The sequence below is a fragment of the Erinaceus europaeus genome, chromosome 8, assembly GCF_950295315.1.
Source record: "Erinaceus europaeus chromosome 8, mEriEur2.1, whole genome shotgun sequence".
NCBI classification, from domain to species: domain Eukaryota; kingdom Metazoa; phylum Chordata; class Mammalia; order Eulipotyphla; family Erinaceidae; genus Erinaceus; species Erinaceus europaeus.
In genome coordinates, this window is record NC_080169.1 from 121,489,853 (window position 1) to 121,511,564 (window position 21,712).

The 21,712-nt window shown below is 51.4% G+C and overlaps 6 non-coding genes across 6 annotated transcripts; all 6 read left to right on the forward strand.

Annotated features, from left to right (window-relative positions):
• Positions 1 to 3,370: 3,370 nt before the first annotated feature.
• On the forward strand, positions 3,371 to 3,442 carry TRNAC-GCA (transfer RNA cysteine (anticodon GCA)). The gene has a single exon. It is a non-coding gene; the product is annotated as a tRNA-Cys (tRNA).
• Positions 3,443 to 3,998: 556 nt separating this feature from the next.
• On the forward strand, positions 3,999 to 4,070 carry TRNAC-GCA (transfer RNA cysteine (anticodon GCA)). Its single transcript has one exon. It is a non-coding gene; the product is annotated as a tRNA-Cys (tRNA).
• Positions 4,071 to 8,666: 4,596 nt separating this feature from the next.
• TRNAC-GCA (transfer RNA cysteine (anticodon GCA)) lies at positions 8,667 to 8,738 on the forward strand. Its single transcript has one exon. It is a non-coding gene; the product is annotated as a tRNA-Cys (tRNA).
• A 3,843-nt stretch (positions 8,739 to 12,581) lies between these two features.
• Positions 12,582 to 12,653, forward strand: TRNAC-GCA (transfer RNA cysteine (anticodon GCA)). Its single transcript has one exon. It is a non-coding gene; the product is annotated as a tRNA-Cys (tRNA).
• A 3,277-nt stretch (positions 12,654 to 15,930) lies between these two features.
• On the forward strand, positions 15,931 to 16,002 carry TRNAC-GCA (transfer RNA cysteine (anticodon GCA)). The gene has a single exon. It is a non-coding gene; the product is annotated as a tRNA-Cys (tRNA).
• Positions 16,003 to 17,951: 1,949 nt separating this feature from the next.
• On the forward strand, positions 17,952 to 18,023 carry TRNAC-GCA (transfer RNA cysteine (anticodon GCA)). Its single transcript has one exon. It is a non-coding gene; the product is annotated as a tRNA-Cys (tRNA).
• Positions 18,024 to 21,712: the final 3,689 nt, after the last annotated feature.

Below are 21,712 nucleotides of genomic sequence, written 5' to 3' on the forward strand. Positions count from 1 at the left end.
ATAACATAGTTTTCCTTTTTTTAAAAAAATTTTTTTGATTTATTTATTATTAGATACAGAGAAATTGAGAGGAGGGGGAGGTAGAGTGAGAGTCAGAAAGACACACCTGCTGCCCTGCTTCACCACTCATGAAGCTTCCCCCTTGCAGGTGGGGACCAGGGGCTTGAACCTGGGTCTTTGAGCACTGTAGTTTGTGTGCTTAACTAGGTGCGCCGCCGCCTGGGCCTTGTAACATTTTTTTTTCTTTTTATTAGCAATTCAATATCAATTTACAAAATTATATGTCAACAGGGGTATAATTCCACATCATTCCCATCACCAGTCCCTCCATTGCAAATTACTGCAGTTGTCCCAAGGCTGCAGACATGGGTTAACTATCTACTCTACAACTATCTGTCCGCATTTGTACATAATCGCCCCCTGTTTATTCCAGGTCCAGCCCTCTCTTCCCCTCTAAGCCACACATAACCCTATTACTACATCCAAATGTCCCTCCTTTTTTTCCTCCTCCTCTCTCTCTCTCTCACTCTCGGTCCTGATAGAGCTGGAATTCAGAGCCTTCTTATCCTGTTCCTCCTATCACTTCTTCCTCACTAGGAGTATGGATCAAAATTGTTTTTGGGGGGAGCAGAAGGTGGGAGTTTTGGCTTCTGTAATTGTTTCTCCACTGGACATGGGTGTTGGCGGGTGGATCCACACAGGGAGATTTCAGGACTCATTGGTCAAGTTGTCTGCCCAGGAAAGTCAGGGTGGAATCATGGTCACGTCCGCAACTTGGTATCTGGAAGGTGGCAGGACATAAAGTGAGATGAACAGGAACCACAAAGTAGGAACAGAGAAGATGAGAATAGGAATCTTAGGGTAGAAGAAAGCTTGGAAGTCCATTTTAGGTAGTAACATATTCTTTTCTTTTCTTTTCTTTTCTTTTCTTTTCTTTTCTTTTCTTTTCCCCAGAGCACTGCTCAGCTCTGGCTTATGGTGGTACAGGGGATTGAACCTGGGACTTTGGAGTCTCAGGCACGAGAGTCTCTTTGCATAACCATTATGCTATCCCCACCCATACCTTAATTTTTCTAGGCAGAAAGTGTTGTTCCTTTTCCAGTTTTGCTTCTCCCACAGCAATGAAGCTGCTCCCTGAAGCTGGATGCTACACGCAGCCTCGCGCTGTACCGGCTTGTGTCTTTAGGCTCTTTCCACCCGTTGTGTCCCTGAGTCCTCCCCGACTCTGGGGATCCGGAATTACTTGCCATCTAAGCATCATCTTTTCTTCTCTGCCATCATCTTCCAGGACCTGAACACCCCTACCCCAGAGTCTTTTACTTTGGCGCAGGATATCAAGTCCAGTCCAAGTTCTACCTTTCTACCTTCCTCCCTCCCTTCCTCCCTTCCTCCCTTCCTCCCTTCCTCCCTTCCTTCCTTCCTTCCTCCCTCCCTCCCTCCTTCCCTCCCTCCCTCCCTTCCTTCATTCCTTCCTTCCTTCTTTCCCTCCAGGGTTATCGCTGGGGTTCAGTGCCTGCACTACAAATCCACTGCTCCTGGAGACTATTTTTTTCCACTTTGGTGCCCTTGTTGTTGCGCTTGTTGTAGTTGTTATTGTTGCCATAGATGTCGTTGTTGTTGGATAGGACCGAGAGAAATCAAGAGTGGAGAGGAAGACAGAGAGGAGGAGAGAAAGATAGACAACTGCAGACCCATTTTACTGCTTGCAAAGTGACCCCCTGCAGGTGGGGAGCTGGGGGCTAGAACAGTGATCCATACACAGGTCTTTGCACTTAGAGCCATGTGCGCTTAACCCCCTGAGCTACCACCCAGCTCCCTCATGCTACCTTTTTACCCTTACTGTTCTTATTTCTAAACTACTGTTTATGACTGAACTCATCCCATCTTCATCCTTCTCTTTCTGGCTGATCTCACTTCATAGGATTTCTTCAAGCTCCATCCAAGATGAGAAAAAGAAGGTGAAATCATCATTCTTCATAGCTGAGTAGTATTCCACTGTGTATCTAGACCACAGCTTACTCAGCCATTCACCTGTTGTTGGACATCTGGGTTACTTCCAGGTTTTTGGCTATTATGAAGCGTGCTGCTATAAACAAGTATATGCAGTTCTTTCTGGATGGGTGTGTTTGGTTCCTTAGGATATATTCCCAGGAGTGGAATTGCAGGGGCATAGGGAGGCTCGTTTCTAAGCTGAGAATTCTCCAGACTGCTCTCCACAGGGGTTGGACCCATTTACATTCCCAGCAGCAGTGCAGGAGGGTTCCTTTGTCACTGTGTATCTAGACCACAGCTTTCTCAACCACTCATCTGTTGTTGGACACCTGAGTTGCTTCCAAGTTTTGAGTATTACAAATTGTGCTGCTAAGAACAGAGGTGTACACAGATCTATTTGTATGGGTGTGTTCAGCTCCTGAGGATCTATCCCCAGGAGAGGAGCTGCAGTAGACTTCATGTTTTCACCTCTACTGCAACCTTAGAGAGAAAGCCAGGACTCCGATGCTGAGATCCACTGGCCTTCTTATGTTCTTTTCTTTTGTTATTGAGAGAGGAGGGGGAGATAGAGAGGGAGAGAGAAAGGTAGACACACCTTCGGACCTGCTTTACCACTTGTGAAGTGACCGGTGAAGTGAGGGGACCAGGTGTAGTGATGCCCCTGCAGGCAGGGAGCGGCTGAAGTGGGGGCTAGAACTGGGATCCTTGCATGGGTCCTTGCTCTCCGTACTGTGTGCGTTTCACCCAGTGCGCCACCACCCGGTTCCCTTCTGCTGGCCTTTATAACACCAGACTAGTGAGCTGTAGATTCAGGGGATTTCCAAGAACTGACAGTGGGGGAATCGTGGGAGGAACCGCCCCCACACCCCTTTCCAAAGAACAGCTGCAGAGAGTGACAGCAGATCTGGAGGCCAGGGACAGATGCCAGTGTCAGGCTCTCCAAGAACACAGAGGTTTGCTGGGGGAGCCCCTTCCTGCCCCCCACAGGCTGCCCCCTCACAGGTCAAAGCCTGGCCTGGCTGCTCCAGCAGGGAGATGGGATTCTCAGAGCTGCTACCGCAGACTCAGCTCCAGGAGCTGGGTGACATCATGTGGATCAGACTCATTTCTGTCCTCACTGAGGGGCACAGGTGAAGGGCTGGGACAAACAGGAAGGCAGCAAGAAAGACGTGGGGCATCCCCTAGAGCCTCGTGCCCCCCCTTCTGCTCTGAGGAGCCCTCTCTGGGGCTGGGCTGAGCTGCAGGCTGAGGGCAGGGGTCTCCCAGGAGACATTCTGGAAGCTTCCAAGAGCAGCCCTGGAGGAGTCATGACTCAGGCTGTGGAGCTGAGAGTTGAAACACAGGTGAAAGGTGCTAATGAGGTGACACTGGCATCCCAGGGGGCATAGCTCAGGGGCAGAGCATTTGACTGCAGATCAAGAGGTCCCCGGTTCAAATCCGGGTGCCCCCTCATTGATGTACATTTTGGTGCCTCATTTATCCATTGTGGTGATGGTGATGGTGGTGGTGAGATCCCACCAATGCATTTCTAGGGGCACTCTAGCCCCTCTCAGGTATACATAGTCCCTGGAAGCTGTGCCTTTATGAGTGTGGGGTACACCACCCCCAGCCCATCGTTGGACAGTCATTTCCAAGGGCTCCAGGACCCCGTGCTCGTGCACACTGCAGGGCAGGGCACACACAGTAGGCCTCAGGGCCTCTAGGCTGGGTCTGTCTTCATCTCTCTTCAGCACAGATGAGGAAGCAGACAGACAGACCCATTCTGAAAGCCCCCCACCCCGCAGGAGAGTGTCAGAGGCCACTGGCTGAGGCTTTCACCCCAGAATGAAGTAAAGGGGCTGCAGGTGTGTGAGGGGGATGTTTAGGGGCCTGGGGACCAGGACAAGACCTCCAGGTGAGACTGTGTGGGAGGCCCCTTTGTTCTACAGAAACTTGCTCTGCACTGTGGGAGCCGTGGGTGTGATGGTGACGCTGAAAGGTGCTTATTAGACACACAGAGCAGGTGAGGGGGCATAGCTCAGGGGCAGAGCATTTGACTGCAGATCAAGAGGTCCCCGGTTCAAATCCGGGTGCCCCCTCACTGATGTGCATTTTGGTCCCTCATTTTTCCCCTTGAGCCTCTCTGTGCCTGAGGGGTGGGAGGAGGGTCATTCACTGAGTGAGGGCACAGTGGAGCATCTCCCAGGGCAGCACCAAGCTACAAGACGCTCCTTCAGGAGTGTGGGCTCCATGACCCCTCATGGCAGGTGGTCCAGGGCTCCGGGACCCGGGTAGCTCACACTGCAAAGTGCACATGGAGGGTCTCAGAGCCTCTCAGCCGGAGTCCCCCACCCGTCCAGGCCCACGTCCCCACCTTCTTCTGCCTAAGGGACCCAGTCTGGCTGGTCCAGGGCCTCAGTCTGGGCTGTGTTTCTGACCACCATTCTGCACTGGAAGGGGAGGTGTGGGTGGGGCTGAGCTGATGAGAGGCTGCTGACAGAACCAGCAGCAGATAGAGGGGACTCCAGAGCCCCCCAGCCTGTGGCGACCACACCCTCTGGCTCTGCAGGTTCAGGGGGCCTCAGCCCCAAGTCAAGGTCCTGGGTGGAGCCTCATCTCACCCACAGGAATGTCTGGGAGAGACCTGGAAACAGGGCTGGGGGCAGCATCCTGGTTCTGCAAAACACTCTCACACATGAGGCTCTGAGGTCCCAGGTTCAATCCCATGAACCATCATGAGCCAGAGCTGAGCAGTGCTCTAGTAGCTTTCTCTGTAAACTAAAACACGTGTGTGCTTACATTTTTAAAAAGAAAGAAAATAAAAATCAGGGGAAAGGAATGTAAAGCAACACTCCCCGGGAAAGCTGAGAGGTGGTGTCAGTGGTGGACACACAAAGGTCACCAGAGCCCAGGTGCTGGGCAGACTGGGCTGGACTGGGCAGCCGGGTCTGAAGCATGTGGTCTAAAAGGCAGAGGGAGGCCTGTTCTGAGTACAAATCTGAGTTTCGACTCCAACGCAGACGTAGAACCACAGGAAAGTCTCTTCTCAGTAGGAGGCACCATGACTCATACACACACACAGATAATCACGACGTGGGGAAACACGTGCATCTCTCCGGCGGGAAAGCTTAAAGTCACCGGCATTCTCCACAGAAAGCAGCTGGAGGACACTATCTAAAATAAGGAGTGAGCAAGGAAACCTTCAGGATTTGGAATCCCATAGAGCCAGGCTCCCCAAAAGGAGAGCAGGTGGAGAATGTTCCAGGATGTGCAGGCTTCTCATGCCACCACTGGCTGTGAAGGGAGGGGAGTGACCCTGCAGCAAGAGGTAGAATGTTTGGAGGTAGGGCTGTAGCGCAGTGGGTTAAGCACAGGTGGCGCAAACCGCAAGGATCGGCGTAAGGATCTCGGTTCAAGCCCCCGGCTCCCCACCTTCAGAGGAGTCGCTTCACAGGTGGTGAAGCAGGTCTGCAGGTGTCTTTCTCTCCCCCTCTCTATCTTCCCCTCCTCTCTTTATTTCTCTCTGTCCTATCTAACAATGATGACATCAATAACAATAGTAACTACAACAACAATGAAAAACAACAAGGGCAACCAAAAAAAAAGGGAAAAACAAAGAAATGGAGTGTTCGTGATCTGACAGTGGGACGCAGTCAAGAGAGGTTGTGGGAACTGCCAGGCGTTCAAAGTGCTCAGCAGTGAACACACAGGTGATCACTCACTTCAGACAAATCCACAAGCTCAGCAGAACTTTGTCCTTCTACTTAGTGTAATGAGTGAGCAATAGTAAAATACTAAACCTAGGATGATTTAACCCAAAGCTGACAGGGGCCGTCAGGCGTATCACACACGGAGCCACGGAACTAGTTAGTTGAGTCTCAGTGACTCTGCGGATCTCTTGTTGTTTTACGGGTGGGGTGGGGGTGTCACCGCGGTGGTGAGTCTGACGTGGAAGTCTATATGCCTTTTGCTGTTGTCAACCACAGCGGAGTCGCTCATACAGACACATGTCAGAAGAAGAAAGCCGGCTAGTTGATGCCGAGTCCCGACCACACGCTGGCACCACACAAGATCCCGTGCGATTTGAGAACAGAGCCAAATGGACGAGAAGTGGGAGCCTCTGGCTGGCCGCAGAGATTTCTAAGCACTGAAGGATTTCATTTGACTGAAATTAGTCCATGCGAAGGGTGCTGGGTGGTGGTGCACCTGGTGAACAGGATGCACTACAGCGCGAAGGTCCCAGGTTCAAGACCCCCTGATGAAGTCCAGAGCCCTGGGCAACCCTCACTTTGTGTTGTCACCACAATTATTCCAAAATGGCTCTTGACCCAGGTACCATCATTTCCCCAAAAGGGCCAGCTCCCCACCCCACCCGGGGTTCATTGTCAGAGCAGAGACCCACAGGTGTTGGAATGGGGGTGGCAGGCTGTCTGCAGCCTCCCCTTTGGTTCTGCAAACAGGGGAAGCACACAAGTGTGTCCTCAGTGCCCGCCCTCAGGACAATGTCACAGCCTCTGAGGTCTGCTGCTGTTACCTCAACAGATGAAAAGTGGAGATACAGGCATGTGGGGAGAGAGTTACGGGACCCCAAGGACAGGGGCAGGGTCTCCCGAGAGGACCTTGGAGGAATCATCTGATAGTCTGATCAGTTTTCTAGAAATAAACAAAAACTTACTCTGTGCTTCCACAGGTGTGGGTGTGATGATGAAGCAGAGAGGTGCTTACTAGACACTTAGAGCAAGTGAGGGGGCATAGCTCAGGGGGAGAGCCTTTGACTGCAGATCAAGAGGTCCCTGGTTCCAATCCAGGTGTCCCATACTTGATAAACTTTTTGTATCTACTTTATTCCAGGCAGCTCAGCGGGGTCCTGAGTGACAGGTGGGAACCCTCCATCACTGGGCTTGAAGGGATGAGCTAGAATCCCTCTGGGGCTGGACAAGGGCACAGAGCTGCCTCCTTCGGCAGCAGGGGGCTCAATGCCCATCTCTATCACCTCCCAGAAGGCCCAGAGGACCCCAGGCTACAGTGTCCACCTCAGGGCAATGCTCACAGCACCTCTTGACAACCCAGTGGGGGGCAGTTCCTCCTCAGGTCAAAGCCCACCAAACAGTGTCATGTATGTGACCTGACCCTTCACTCAGAATGGAAGATGTTTAGACTTTGTGGGGGCAGGGCTTGTGAACAAACCACTTCTAAGACTTTGGGAGAACTATGGTGGGGATTGTGGGCAGGTGACCAGGTGAACCAGGTCTGCTGGTGTCGATCTTTCTCTCTTCCTCTCTATCTCCCCCTTCTCTCTGTGTTTTCCAATAAAATGGAAAATATAGCACCTGGAGCAGTGAATGTGTAGTGCCAGCATTGATCTCCAGAGAGATTAGCCTAGAAGGAAAAAGAAGAAGGAGAGGGAGAGGGAAATGGAGAGGGAGAGGGAGAGGGAGAGGAAGAAGGAGAAGGAGAAGGAGAAGGAGAAGGAGAAGGAGAAGGAGAAGGAGGAGAAGGAGAAGAAGAAGAAGAAGAAGAAGAAGAAGAAGAAGAAGAAGAAGAAGAAGAAGAAGAAGAAGAAGAAGAAGAAGAAGAAGAAAGAAGAAGAGTAGCTCCTTGATACTTGATGCCAGATAATTGAGACATAGCTTAGCATAAGATGTTGCTGTCATGTGAAACCATAGAGGTGAATGAGTGAGAAAAAAGGTCCAACATGGCCACCTGGTCCTGCAGGAGGGAGACACAGTGAGGTCATCACTGAGACTTCAGCAATATCTGACTGCTACATCATCACATGGGCTACTTTGAGAAACACTGCCGGTCGCCTGATGCCAGGCTAGCTTCGTGGGCGGGAGAGAGATGACCAGTGACTCATGGCTGAGCCGGGATGCAATGCCATGCTGGCTTTATTCATCTGCATTTAGACTCTCCAGGAAGGAAGTGGCAGGGTGTAAAAACAGGGTGTGATGTAGAGGGGACAGAGTGGAAAAAGAGCGGGAACCAGTGGGGATTAAAACAATGAAAACAATGATTATGTAAATAGACTGCAGCGTTAAGCAATACAAGCAAACGTAACATGATGATTAAAACAGAAGGTCTTATAAGCAGAATTAGAAGCAGACCAACAAAATACAAACTGACATGACCGCAAAAACATCCATCATCCATGAGAGCAGAGGTATGATCCAAGTAGAGCTTGGCACGGCATCAGAGCCCAGTGGCCGGAATCCAGACCCTTCAAGGCCTTTGCATGCCATGGGCACCGTCAACATCCCCAGTGACCCCAGCCAGCCAGCCAGGCTCAAAGACAGACGCACAGACTGAGGAGACAGGCTGGAGCAAGGACAGCTTGAGTTTGGAGAGAGCTTGGCGGATTCTTCAGTCTGCATTTTTCTCTTGCATAAAACAGACAAACAGATACACACAAGTCATTCCTGAAGTCCACCACGGGGCAGGCCAGTGTCCCTACCTGGGGGCTGCTGCCAATCCCAGACTGAAAACAGAGAGGGGTGGGGTGGGAGAGATACAGGAGTGTGAGGGGAAGGGCTAGAAGGCCAGGGCCCAGGTGCAGGGCCTTTGTGCAGTGAGCTTGAGGAGGAGTCACTTGGTGGGTCTGATCTACTTCCTAGAGGTGGTAGAACTTGCTCTGTGCCCTAGGAGCTGTGTGTGACGGTGACGCTGAAAGGTGCTTATTAGACACACAGAGCAGGGGAGGGGGCATAGCTCAGGGGCAGAGCATTTGACTGCAGATCAAGAGGTCCCCGGTTCAAATCCGGGTGCCCCCTGTCATGTCTGTTTTCCTGCTCACAGAGGTGTTGCTCCTGGTCCAGTTTCCTTTCTCCATGACAGTGAGGCCCCTCCCTCCCGGGACAACACTTGGTATTTTCTTCTCTGTGTCTCATGACTTCAACTCTATTAATCCTCAAGGGGACAGAAAAGGCTTTGCTGCTGGATTGTGCTGGCCTCTCTGAGTCCCCCTATCAGTGACACAGAGACACCCCTGCCCCATGAGCACGCAGTGGTCACCATGCTCGCCCCTTCCTCAAGGGCAGCTGGCTCAGAGGTGGGTGTTCTGACCTGTGGTGGTTCTCAGCACCAGGCTCTCCATGGAGACAGGCTTCCTTGGGGAAGCGCGTCCCCTGCCCAGCGCTCGCCCATCGCCCAGGAGCTCAAGTCCTGGAGGCCACAGTCAGGCCCGGCTCCTGCAGGCCAGGAAGGAGTTCTCACCGTCCACACACACCCAGCTCCTGGAGCTCAGGGGTGTGTGTGCACTGAGTCCTTGTCTGTCTTCCCCCAGTGCTGCTATCTGCGGGGCTGAGCTCAGGGGAAGGGTTTTGACTGGAGACCAAGAGGCTCCTGGTTCAGATCCTGGTACTTGCTCTTATGCTGCATTTTGGTACCTAACTTTTCAAAAAATATTTGAAATGAATTTTAGTGGAAGAGGAAGATACAGAGAGAGAAGGAGACAGCAGAACACAGGGTCCGGGAGGTGATGCGGTGGATAAAGCACCGGGCTCTCAAGCAGGAGGGTCTTAGCTTGGTCCCTGGCAGCCTGTGTGCCAGAGAGACGTCTGGCTCCTTTTCTTTCTCCTCCTGTCTTTCTCCTCAATCAATAAATATTTCTTAATGAGAGAAAGAGAGAGAGAGGGCCGGGAGGTAGCACAGTGGGTTAAGCTCACATGGTGTGACGCACAAGACCCCGGCTCCCCACCTGTGGGGGGGTCACCTCACAAGCAATGAAGCAGGTCTGCAGGTGTCTGTCCTTCTCTCCCCTTCTCTGTCTTCCCCTCCTCTCTCCATTTCTCTCTGTCCTATCCAACAACAACAACAACAGCAATAAAAACAAAAATGGCAACAAAATAAAATAAATTGGCCTCTGGGAATAGTGGATTCCTCCTGCAGGAGCAGTGGGTTCACAGTGTAGGCACAGAGCCCCAGGAATAGCCCTAGAGGTAAGACAGAGAGAGAAAGAGAGAGAAAGAGAGGGAGAGGGAGAGGGAGAGGGAGAGGGAGAGGGAGAGGGAGAGGGAGAGGGAGAGGGAGAGGGAGAGGGAGAGGGAGAGAAACACAGAGCATCACTCCAGCAGCAGATCTCCACTGCAGGCTGGGGAACATTCTTGAGCCATCTCTGGGCTACAAAGCATCAAGCAGAGGAACCTCAGGAAGTTTGGGGTCACCTACTCTCCCCAACACCTGCACCACCTTGCTGAGGGACCCAGAGGATGTGTGGCTGGACACTCACCTCACTGACTAGCACACTGACTAGCAGCAGGGCTCAGGCCCACTCCGTGGAGGGTCCTTCCTTCCCCCTCAGACACACTTTCTGCCCACCTCCCACCCTCATGGCCAGCCCTGTAGGGTGACGACAGAGCTCCTGCAGCCCCTGTGCCCAGCCCTGTGTGTGAGGACAGAGCTCCCGCAGCCCCTGTGCCCAGCCCTGTGTGTGAGGACAGAGCTCCCGCAGCCCCTGTGCCCAGCCCTGTGTGTGAGGACAGAGCTCCCGCAGCCCCTGTGCCCAGCCCTGTGTGTGAGGACAGAGCTCCCGCAGCCCCTGTGCCCAGCCCTGTGTGTGAGGACAGAGCTCCTGCAGCCCCTGTGCCCAGCCCTGTGTGTGAGGACAGAGCTCCCGCAGCCCCTGTGCCCAGCCCTGTGTGTGAGGACAGAGCTCCCGCAGCCCCTGTGCCCAGCCCTGTGTGTGAGGACAGAGCTCCCGCAGCCCCTGTGCCCAGCCCTGTGTGTGGGGACAGAGTTCCTGCAGCCCCTGTGCCCAGCCCTGTGTGTGAGGACAGAGCTCCTGCAGTCCCCGTGACCAACCCTGTGTGTGAGGACACAGCTCCTGCAGCCCCTGTGCCCAGCCCTGTGTGTGAGGACAGAGCTCCTGCAGCCCCTGTGCCCAGCCCTGTGTGTGGGGACAGAGTTCCTGCAGCCCCTGCAGTGGTGAGGCACCTCAGTGTCCCCCGCCTGCCCAGAGGAGGGTCTGCCTGGCTTATCTGCCAGATTCCAGGGGTGAGCTCGCTGTCACCCTGCAGCTGTCTCTTATCTAGCTCTGTAGGTCTGTGGGGAGAACCTCAGGCAGCTTCCGATGTGCCAGGGCTTAAAAATCCCCCCAGACTTGCCGTTAAGAAGAAGCAACTTCTCTGTCACACAAGGGGGCAACTAGGGCACAATGCAGGTTTGGACGCAGGAACACACGCAAGGGAGAGAATGTTTCCTTCTGGGTCCGCGTCTCCAGAGCATCGAGGCCAGAGGGGCAGGGCGGCCACTTGGCAATCAGCCCTGCTATCTAGGTCACCTGACACTCTGTCTGTGGGAAACTGCTCTGTAGATTCATTTAATGGCCTCTTCAAAGCAGCTGGGACTCTGAGGTGCTCACAGAAAATGAAGCAGTGGAAACATGCAGCCATCACTAATCAGGAAAAGCAGGAAGTTCCTGACCATCCTTAGCTCATCCCTCTCACCTGATAATAGTAAAATCTAAGACCCAGGAATGACTTCCCTTAGAGGCGAGGTGTGCGAACACTATTCTAACAGCAGTCCTCATGGTAAAGGTCAGCCAATGGGTGCCTAAAGCTGAGTCAGTTACGTAGAGGAGACATTAAAATTATTTTATTTATTTTATATTTATTTTATCTTATTTTAATCAGATGCCATTCAGCTCTGACTGATGGTGGTTTAGGGATTAGACCTTGGACATGTGGAGCCTTAGGCATGAAAAGGTTTGTTTGGTTATTTGATTTGCGGTTGTCATTTATTTATGTGTTGATTTATTTACCAGCACTGATCAACTGTGGCTAGGGGTGGTCCTGGATTGAATCTGGAGCTCTGAGCCCAAGCATGAGAGTCTCTCTGCATACCCATTATACTATCTCCCCAGCTTTACATTTTAAATCACAGAGGCAAATAGACTGAAAGAAACAACTAAGTTCTAACCACTGCACAACAGGAGGGAGGAACAAACAATTGAGCCTTTTGTCATCAAATTGAAAAGTAGTATTTGGCCTTAATAAGTGTACAGGATCCCTGGATAAGAAGCCAGCAAGCAAGCACCACCAACAAAGGAATAATCCCGGAGGTCCCAAACATCTGCACACGGGTGTGTGTGTGTGTGTGTGTGTGTGTGTGTGTGTGTGTGTGTGTGTGGCTGAGAGAGGAGATGTCACTGCAGCTCAGGGACCCTGGGAGAGCCAGCCCTGGGCAGCCTGTCACAGTGTGGCCTCCATGAGCCTTTCCTTTTCAGAAAGACCCAGACCCGGGTCAGGACAGGCCCATGACTGCCCATCATTCCTGCTCCCACCTCTGCCCTGGGGCTGACTGACAGGCGCACAGATGACAATTGGTGTCACTTGTGCTGGGAAAGTGTTCACAAGGGCTCTTTAAGATTCTGCTTTTTTGTGCTGAGTAATAAGAGAAGTCAGGTGAGCAAACACTTCTGGTCACCTGGTAGTGTCAGTGCCCCCCGAGGCTGTGCTGCTGTGACCACACTGAGGCAGGGGGTGCAGACATGTGAGGGGGCCGACTGGAGCAGAGCCTCTGGGGTGGGACTGGAGCAGAGCCTCTGGGGTGGGAGTCGGTCTTCCAGCTCCCTAGGTGATGCTAAAAGGTGCATGTCAGACACACAGAGCAGGTGAGGGGGCATAGCTCAGGGGCAGAGCATTTAACTGCAGATCAAGTGGTCCCTGGTTCAAATCCGGGTGCCCCCTATCATGTCATGCCTGTTTTTTGATTTTTTGCTCACAGAGGTGTTGCTCTGAATACAGCTATGGCTTGTGAGGTGGATACAAGGGGATACAAGGTGTGTACCTTTCCCAGGATAATTACAGGCACTAGAAAGACACAGACCATTTCTTTTCAGTAGGAGGGGAATCAGAAACATGTTAATATATACAGACCTTAAGAAATGTTTGCACGGGAGTTGGGCCTTAACGCAGTGGGTTAAGCACAGGTGGAGTAAAGCACAAAGACCGGCATGAAGATCTGGTTCGAGCCCCCGGCTCCCCACCTCCAGGGGAGTCCCTTCATAGGTGGTGAAGCAGCTCTGCAGGTGTCTGTCTTTCTCTCCCCCTCTCTGTCTTTCCCTCCTCTCTCCATTCCTTCTGTCCTATCTAACAATGATGATATCAACGACAACAACTATAATAACTACAACAATAAAACAACAAGGACAATAAAAGGGAAAATGAATAAATATTTTAAAATGTTGGTCCCTGTTCAGGTGTCAATATGCTGGGCTAGCTTCACTGTGGGGAGTGAGATGACCAGGGACTCATGGCTGAGCTGGGAACGCAGTTCAATCTTTATTGATGAGCAGGAATGCAGTGCAATCAGTCTAATCTCTATTCATTAGAAAATCCTGTCCTTTATATCTCTTGAGGTGGAAGTGTCAGGGAGAGGAAGTACGTAGGATAGGGGGTGGGGAGAAGGAAAAAAAGCATGAGAACCAGTGGGGATTAAATGGTGGAAAACAGGGTGTGACTAGAAGAGGGGGCAGAGCGAAAACAGAGTGTGAACCATTGGGGACTAAGCCAGTGCCCTGCAGGCAGGGCGGGTGTCAGGTAAAACAGTGATTATGTAAATAGACCACAGCGTTAAGCAATGCAAGTGAACCTAACGTGATGATCAAAACAGAAGGGGTCTCAGGAGCAGAATTAGAAGTAGACCAACAACAACAAAAAAGGTATGTTTGCACATCGGGGAGTTCTGGCACATATACACAAGGAAGTGCTAGCTAGGCAGCTCTAAAACTGGTGAGATTGAAGCATGGCTATGGAGTAGGTGTCGTTTCAGATCTCACTTCTGATAAGCTAGAAAAAATAAGGGAGACAAAGTCACCTGAAACTTCACAAAATACAATACACACTCAACTAATCCACAGCCACCATGTTGCAGACGCTACTGTGATGCCATCTGACTTCCCTGGGCAGACACCCTCACCCATGTGTCCTGGAACTTCCCCTCCCCAGAGCTCTGCCCCACTAGGGAAAGACAGAGACAGGCTGGGGGTGTGGATCCACCTGCCAACACCCATGTCCAGCGGAGAAGCAAGAACTCCCACCTGCTGCTCCTCATAAAGATCTTTGCTCCATTCTTGCAGAAGGGTACATTTTAGGGAAAGGTAACTAGATGGTTCAGAACTGAATTCCACGTGGACCGAGAGAAAGAAGAAGTGAAAAAGAAGATTGGGGGGTGTGGGACACCCACTCAGAGTCTCTGTGAGGGTGTAAGAGTCTTCCCAGGACAACTGGACCAGAGAAGCAGGAGACACACGGCCCCTGAGCAACTGAACAGAGAAATCTACACTTTCTGATAATTTTCATGTTATGGAAAGTTTTGGGAAAGCTTTTCTAGAGTTGTTAAAGTCTGCAGAAGACCTGGCTAATTAAAAAAATGGCAGGTAAAACATAGGTGATCACTAAATTGAGGAAAAATGTAAGAATTGTTACTCCTGCTTCCTACTGTTAGCTGATAATAATGAAAAAGGAAGCAAAAATGATTATCTCACAGTTGACATGGGCAAAGACATACTAATTAAAATCCTTTTTTGGTAAATTATTTAAGTTTTTTCATCTTTATTTATTTATTGCATGGAGAGCCAGAAATTGAGAGGAAATGGGGTTATAGAGAGGGAGAGACACAGAGACACCACTCGTGAAGCTTTCCCCCTGCAGGTGGGGACCAGGGACTCGAACCTGGGTCCCTGCACACTATAATGTGTACATGTAACCAGGAGGGCCACCACCCAGTCCCTAATTATTGTCATTATGATAAAATAAGCTAGATGATGTCTAGCTCTGACCAAGGTAGACACTGCAAAATAGGAGAGTCTGATGTCACCTGAAATCACGAGGATTCATGCATGAGGTCATGGCAGTAGCAGCTTCCTGGCAGAAGGGAGACACGGATTTGAGCTTTTGTTTGAAGATGTAAATATAATATGACTTAAAATTAACTATATGTAGTATTTAGATTAAAATATATTGGGACACCAAAACGTCCATCTAGCTCAGAACAGAGCTTTGCTCTGTAGCTCACAGCTTCCCATCTGCATTCAAAGCCCGACTCAGTCCTTTTTTCCCTCAAAATTTAGTTACTGGGTCCGCACAATGGTGCACCCAGTTAAGCACACATAGTACTAAGTGCAAGGACCCACGCAAGGACCCAGGTGCAAGCCCCTGCTCCCCACCTGCCTGGCCGATGCTTCACAAGAGGAGACGCAGGTCTGCAGGTGTCTATCATTCTCCCTGTCTATCTCCCCCTCCTCTCTCAAATCTCCTTGCCTTGTCCAATAAAACAGCCTCCAGGAACAGTGGATTTGTAGTGCTGCCATCCAGCCCCAGCGAGAACCCTGAAAGGGGAAACTATTTCCTTACTAGTGAGAGACTGAGAGAAGCAGATTATTTCTCTGGGCACACAAATGCCAGGGGTCCCGTTTGGGACCTCCTGCTTGGGAGTGCAAATGCATTAACCACTGCACCACTTCCTGAGCCACTGAGCCACTTCCTCGGGCAATGTCCCCTGCCCCTCCAACTCCCAGGAAGACTGTTGGAGAGGCCTGGAAGAAAGAGGAGACGCATCACTTCCTTGCAGCCCCTCACTGCATCGCGGCGTTTGAAGAACAGGTGTGCAGGCTGATCAGACAGTCAGAGTCCACATGCCTTGAGGGTGGCAGCCACTCTCCAGCCTGCCCTCTTGTGCCTCATAACAGAGGGAAGCAGACAGTAAGCCCCAAGCCCAGCAGCATAAGTCAGAGCCGCTCTGGATAGCTGCCACCTTGAGCTGAGAAAAAGGCGGCGCTGGCAGGTGGTGGGGAGGGTTGGGAGACACTGAGCCCTGGGGCAGGAGCCCTGAGGGGACTTGGTAGCAGAAGCAGTTGCTGGTCTGACCAGCTCTCTAGGAGGAATCAGACTTGCCCCGTGCTCTGGGGGCTGCGGGTGCCACTGTGATGCTGAAAGGTGCTCCTTAGGCATGTGGGACAGGTGTGGGGGCATAGCTCAGGGGCAGAGCATTTGACTGCAGATCAAGAGGTCCCCGGTTCAAATCCGGGTGCCCCCTGTGTTGTGGGTTTTTGCATTCACAGCAGCTGCTGTTCTTGTTTCAGCTTTCTTTCTTCCGTGACATTTCCCATGTTCCTTGAAAGGAGACTATTTGAAACCCTGTCTAGCTGGCTGGCTGGTTGGCTGACCACACCATTCTTTTATTTATTTAGTTTTTATTAGCGATTTGAGATTGATTTACAAAATTACATGTCAACAGGGGTATAATTCCACACCATTCCCACCACCAGAGTTCTGAGTCCCACCTCCCTCCACTGCAAGCCACCAAGTTCTCCCAAGGTAGTAGGCATGGATCGACTGTCATCTCTACAGTTCTCTGTCTGCTGTGGGGCAGGCCCGCCCCCTGCTCTGCTCCATCCTCCATTGCTGACACTATGGTCTAGTCACACAATCACTGTTTTGCCTGAGACCCGCCTGCCTGCAGGGTATTTAGTAATCCCACAGGTTGAAACAGCTGCTAAGGGAGTCTCTACTTAGCTGCTCTTTTCTTTTCTTTTCTTTTCTCCACCCCCTTTCCTGGCCATTTCCTTTTCCAGCTTGCCACTTCTGGTGCTGATAGATAAAAGCGTTGTCTCTGATCAGTAAAGACACAATGAGTTCCTGCTCTGCCACGAGTTCCTGCATCTGGACCTGCCCCTTCTTCTTAGATGTGGTGACTTCAACTCTCTTCACTTACTACATGGAAGGAGGCTGCTGGAGCGGAATTCTTTTTCATTTTATTTTATTTTATTATTCCCTTTTGTTGCCCTTGTTTTTTTTTTTTTTTATTGTTGTCGTCGTTGTTGGATAGGACAGAGAGAAATGGAGAGAGGAGGGGAAGACAGAGAGGGGGAGAGAAAGACAGACACCTGCAGACCTGCTTCACCACCTGTGAAGCAGCCCCCCTGCAGGTGGGGAGCCAGGGGCTCGAACTGGGATCCTTATGCAGGTCCTTGTGCTTTGTACCACATGTGCTTAACCCGCTGTGCTACCGCCGACTCCCTAGTGTGGAATTGTAATGGTGTTCCCATGCTGACAGAGCTCTGTGAACACACATGCATGGTATTTATTCATCTATTTCTCTTCTTTCTTTCTTTCTTTCTTTCTTTCTTTCTTTCTTTCTTTCTTTTTCTTTTGCCACCAACATTACCCCTGGGGTTAGAGCCAGCAGTATGAAGCCATGGCTGCTGGAATTGATGCTTTTCCTCTCCCCTAAACCCCTTTCTCTTTGATGGGACAGAGAGAAATTGAAGAGGGGAGAGAGAGATAGAGAGGGAGAAAGAGAGATGCCTATAGACCTGCTTCACTGTTCCTGAAGCTCCCTCCCTGCAGGTGGGGAGCAAGGGCTCACACCTGGGTCCTCCAGCATGGTAAAGTGTGTGCTTAACTGAGTTCACCTCTGCCCAGCCTACACGCTCACCTGAAGTCCCAGCCTCTGCTCTCTCCCAGCAGAACAGCTGGCGCAGAGCAGTGACCGTCAGCCTGTGGGGACAGAGGACAGTGCCAGGCTCTCCAAGAGGCAGAAGTTTCTCTAGTGAACAGCTTTGTTTGGGAACCAAGTCCATCACCCCCTGCTCCAGCCTCAAATCTGTGTCCAGCCAGGTGGCAGCAATAGAAGCAACAAGCATTCTCTGTGCTGCTCCCTAAGCTGCCCTGGGCCCCATGAGGCCCTGCGGATTACAAGCCACTTTGGCATCACTGAGTGTAGACCCGGAGAGGCTCGGGGTGCAGGCAGAATGTGGTGGAGAACTAGAGGGCTGGCCAGCTCTGGGTTCAACTCAGAAAGGGCCTTGGAGTGCCTCTCTCCATGCTGAGCATGAAGCTGGAGGGCTGAGGGCAGCTGTTCCCTCGTGATGTTCCAGAAACTTCCAGAGAGCAGTCCTGACAGAGCAGAGCTCATGGCGTGAGTCGTGTTGCATCACACTGCTGAAAGGTGAAAGGTACTAGCTAGGTGGCACAGATATGCCAGGGGGCATAGCTCAGGGGCAGAGCATTTGACTGCAGATCAAGAGGTCCCTGGTTCAAATCCAGGTGCCCCCTCTTATTGTGCATTTTTGGAACCTGCCTCACGGTGTGCAGCAGCTGGACCTTCAGTGATGAGCAGGAAACTTCCTGTCACTGTGTTTGTGGGGACAGTCCAGGTGCCCTGCACTGATGCATAAGCCCCTTATGAGAAGGGACCGGCCTTCTGCACATCACCGTGCGATCGCTCTGAATCCCAGAGTCCCCGACCTCCAGTCCCACCTCCTGCACAGTGAGTGCATAGTAGGTCTAGGAGCACCCAGCGAGGCCCTGCACCCCCACCCGGCCCAGTCCATCCAATGCACCTGACCTGAGGGACAAAGAACAGCTGTGTCCCTGGGCCCTGACTCTTCGATGCATTTCTGATTTCAGGTGTTTCTCACTGTCTGCAAATGTCTGGGGTGGGGCCTGGGGCCTACAGTAAAAAATCATCTGGGAATTGGGCGGTAGCGCGGCGGGTTAAGTGCACATGGCACAAAGCACACGGACTGGGAAAACGATCCTGGTTCGAGCCCCCGGCTCCCCACCTGCTGGGCAGTAGCTTCACAGGCAGTGAAGCAGGTCTGCAGGTGTCTGTCTTTCTCTCCTCCTCTCTGTCTTCCCCTCCCCTCCCCATTTCTCTCTGTCCTATCCAACAATGATGCCATCAATAACAACAACAATAATAATCACAACAATAAAAATCAAGGGCTACAAAAGGGAAAATAAATACATTAAAAAATGAATACATAAAATCATCTTCAGTCACAGGGCAGATTCATAGATGGTGGAGAGCAAGCCGGGAGGAGCTGAGAGTCATGTTACAATGAGCAAGGACACAGGTTCAAGCCCCCTGTCCCCACATACTGGGGAAAGCTTTGCAAGTGGTGAAGCAGAGTTGCAGTTTCTCTCTCTCTCTCTGTCTCTCTCTCTCTCTCTGTCTCTGTCTCTGTTTCTCTCTCCAGGGTTATTGCTGGGACTCTGTGCAGACACTAAAAATCCACTGCTCCTGGAGGCCATTTTTTTTAAATTGGATAAGAGATAGAAATTGAGAGAAAGGGGGAAATAGAGAGGGGTCGAGGAAGATAGACACCTGTGCAACTGCTTCACAGCTTGTGAAGTTACCCGGGGGCTTGAACCAGGATCCTTGCACAGCTCCTCGTGCTCAGTACTATATGCACTTAACTGGGTGAGCCAACACCCAGACCCCTCTCTTTCCCTCTCTGTCACCCCCTTCCCTCTCAGTTTCTGGCTGTCAGTATCCAATAATGAAAGATAATACAAAAAGATAAAAAACTAAAGTAAGTCCACTGATTTCTAAGCCTGACTAGGTTGAGGCTATGGCATTAGGAGAAAATACTATTTGAAATCATGGAAGCCAAATCTTAGGAGAAACAACCACAAGTGTTTCTCTGGCTGACAAGAGACACGAAGAACAGAAATGTTTGTTCAAAGGTGTAAAGGCAGCAATTGACATAAAAACCGCTGGACAGAATATTTGGCTAGATTAAAAAGTCAACATGTGGGAGTCAGGCAGTAACGCAGCGGGTTAAGCGTAGGTGGCACAAAGCGCAAGGACCGGCTTAACAATCCCGGTTCGAGCCCCCAGCTCCCCACCTGCAGGGGAGTCGCTTCACAGGTGGTGAAGCAGGTCTGCAGGTGTCTGTCTTTCTCTCCCCCTCTCTGTCTTCCCCTCCTCTCTCCATTTCTCTCTGTCCTGTGCAACAACGACAACATCAATAACAACAACAATAACTACAATAATAAAACAGCAAGGGCAACAAAAGGGAATAAATAAATAAAATAAGTCAACATGTGTTGGCAACACTGACCCATTATGAGTGATATTTGTCAGAGCTGGAAATAAAGGAAGGCAGGGGCCACGTGGGTGTGATTAGCAAAGACATTTCAGCACCAGCACAGGACATGCCACACCAGTGCAATGGCGCGAGATCTGAAGAATGACTAAAGCGGGTCTTGCTCAGACAGCTCTCTGGGTATCTGGTCTCTTAAGATGCTCACTCTGGGGAGCTGGTGGCTGCGAATGGACGGAGGACTGAGCTGACTCTCGCCACGGGGGTTCCTGTCAGATTACGTCCTCAATGAAAGGTTGTTTTCCCTACTGTCCCTAAAGTCTGAACTCCGTGGCTTCCAGGGACCTAGTGGCAGCGCCACTGTTACCAGTGCAAACGGCTGCCTTTGCTTTGCAATAAACACGAAACGAAATACCACCACATCCTAGGGTGGAGGAGCAGCACAGGGGGCAGTGGTTCCTGGATCTCTGTGCTCCTGGGGCTTATTGCCAGCACTATGAATCCACTGCTCCTGGAGGCCATTTTTTCTTTTCTCTCTTTCATTCTCTCTTTCTTTCGTTCATTCATTCTTTCTCTCTTTCTTTTATTGGATAAGATAGAGAGAATTGAGAGAGAGATGGGGAATATAGAGAGGGGGAGAGAAAGATAGATACCCACAGACCTCCTGCACTGCTTGTGAAGTGACCTCTCTGCAGGTGTGGAACTGGGGCCTTGAACCAGAATCCCTGTGCTAGTCCTTGCACTTTGTACGAAGTGCGCTACTGCTCAGCCACCTCTGGAGTGAGTTTATGACACAATCAGATGTTGGTGTAACCAGCCCTAGAGATTCAGACTGGCCACAAGCAATGGTGACACTGAAAGGTGCTGATTAGGTAAACAGAGCAGATGGGGGGCAGAGCTCAGAGGCAGAGCACTGGATGCAGATCAAGAGGCCCCTGGTTCAAATCCAGGTGCCCGTTGCTGTATGTTTCCTGGTCCAGAGCTGTTATTCACACTCTGGTATGCCCACATTCCTGAGACCCACACAGTTGGCTCCCTTCCTAGGTGGGCTCTCTGCAGGGCACTGGTACAAGGGAGGTGGGTCCTTCCCTCATTATCCTGCTCCTACGCTCCGGACACCCTCCTCCTCTGGGTGTCCTGGTGTTTGTTTGATCTGCCCTGCATCTCGTGGTTCATCTCCACTGCAACCGCAGGAGGAGGCCAGGCCCAGGATGTGGACAGCTGCTCGCCATTTCCAGGTCAGGCTAGAGAGCTGAAGAGGCAGAAGACTCCCAAGGACCCATGGTCAGTGCAGTCAGGGGACCATCACCCTGCTCCCCACAGAAGGGCCAGCACAGTGGGCTGACAACATCCCTGGGGAGACAGATGCCAGCACCAGGCTCTCCGTGGACACAAAGGTTTCCTGGGGGAACCAGTCCCTCCCTCCCCCCAGAGCCCACCCCTCCTGCTTCACCCTCACACATGAGAGGCTGGTCTGGCGGCTCCAGCAGGGCCCCGGGGTTCCCAGTGCTGCTCTGCAGGGCTACCTTCACGGGCAGGAGAGAGAGACAACCAGGGACTCATGGCTGAGTGGTAAGCAGTTCAGTCTCTATTCATGTGGAACGCAGCGCAATCTAAGCTACCTCTAATCACAATCCTGTCCTTATATATCCTGAGGTGGAAGAGTCAGGTCCGAAGAGGACGTACGTAGGATAGGGGGTGGGGAGAAGGAAAAAGCGTGCAAAACAGTGAGGATTAAACCAATGCCCTGGAGGCAGGGCGGTGCTCAGTTAACAGTGGTTATGTAAATAGAATACAGTGCTAAGCAGGGGGGATTAAACCAATGCAACAGAAGGGTTCTTAGAAGCAGAATTTAGAAGCAGACCAACACTGCTCCCACTTTATGGCTCGTGTGGATTAGAGGCAATTTTGTCT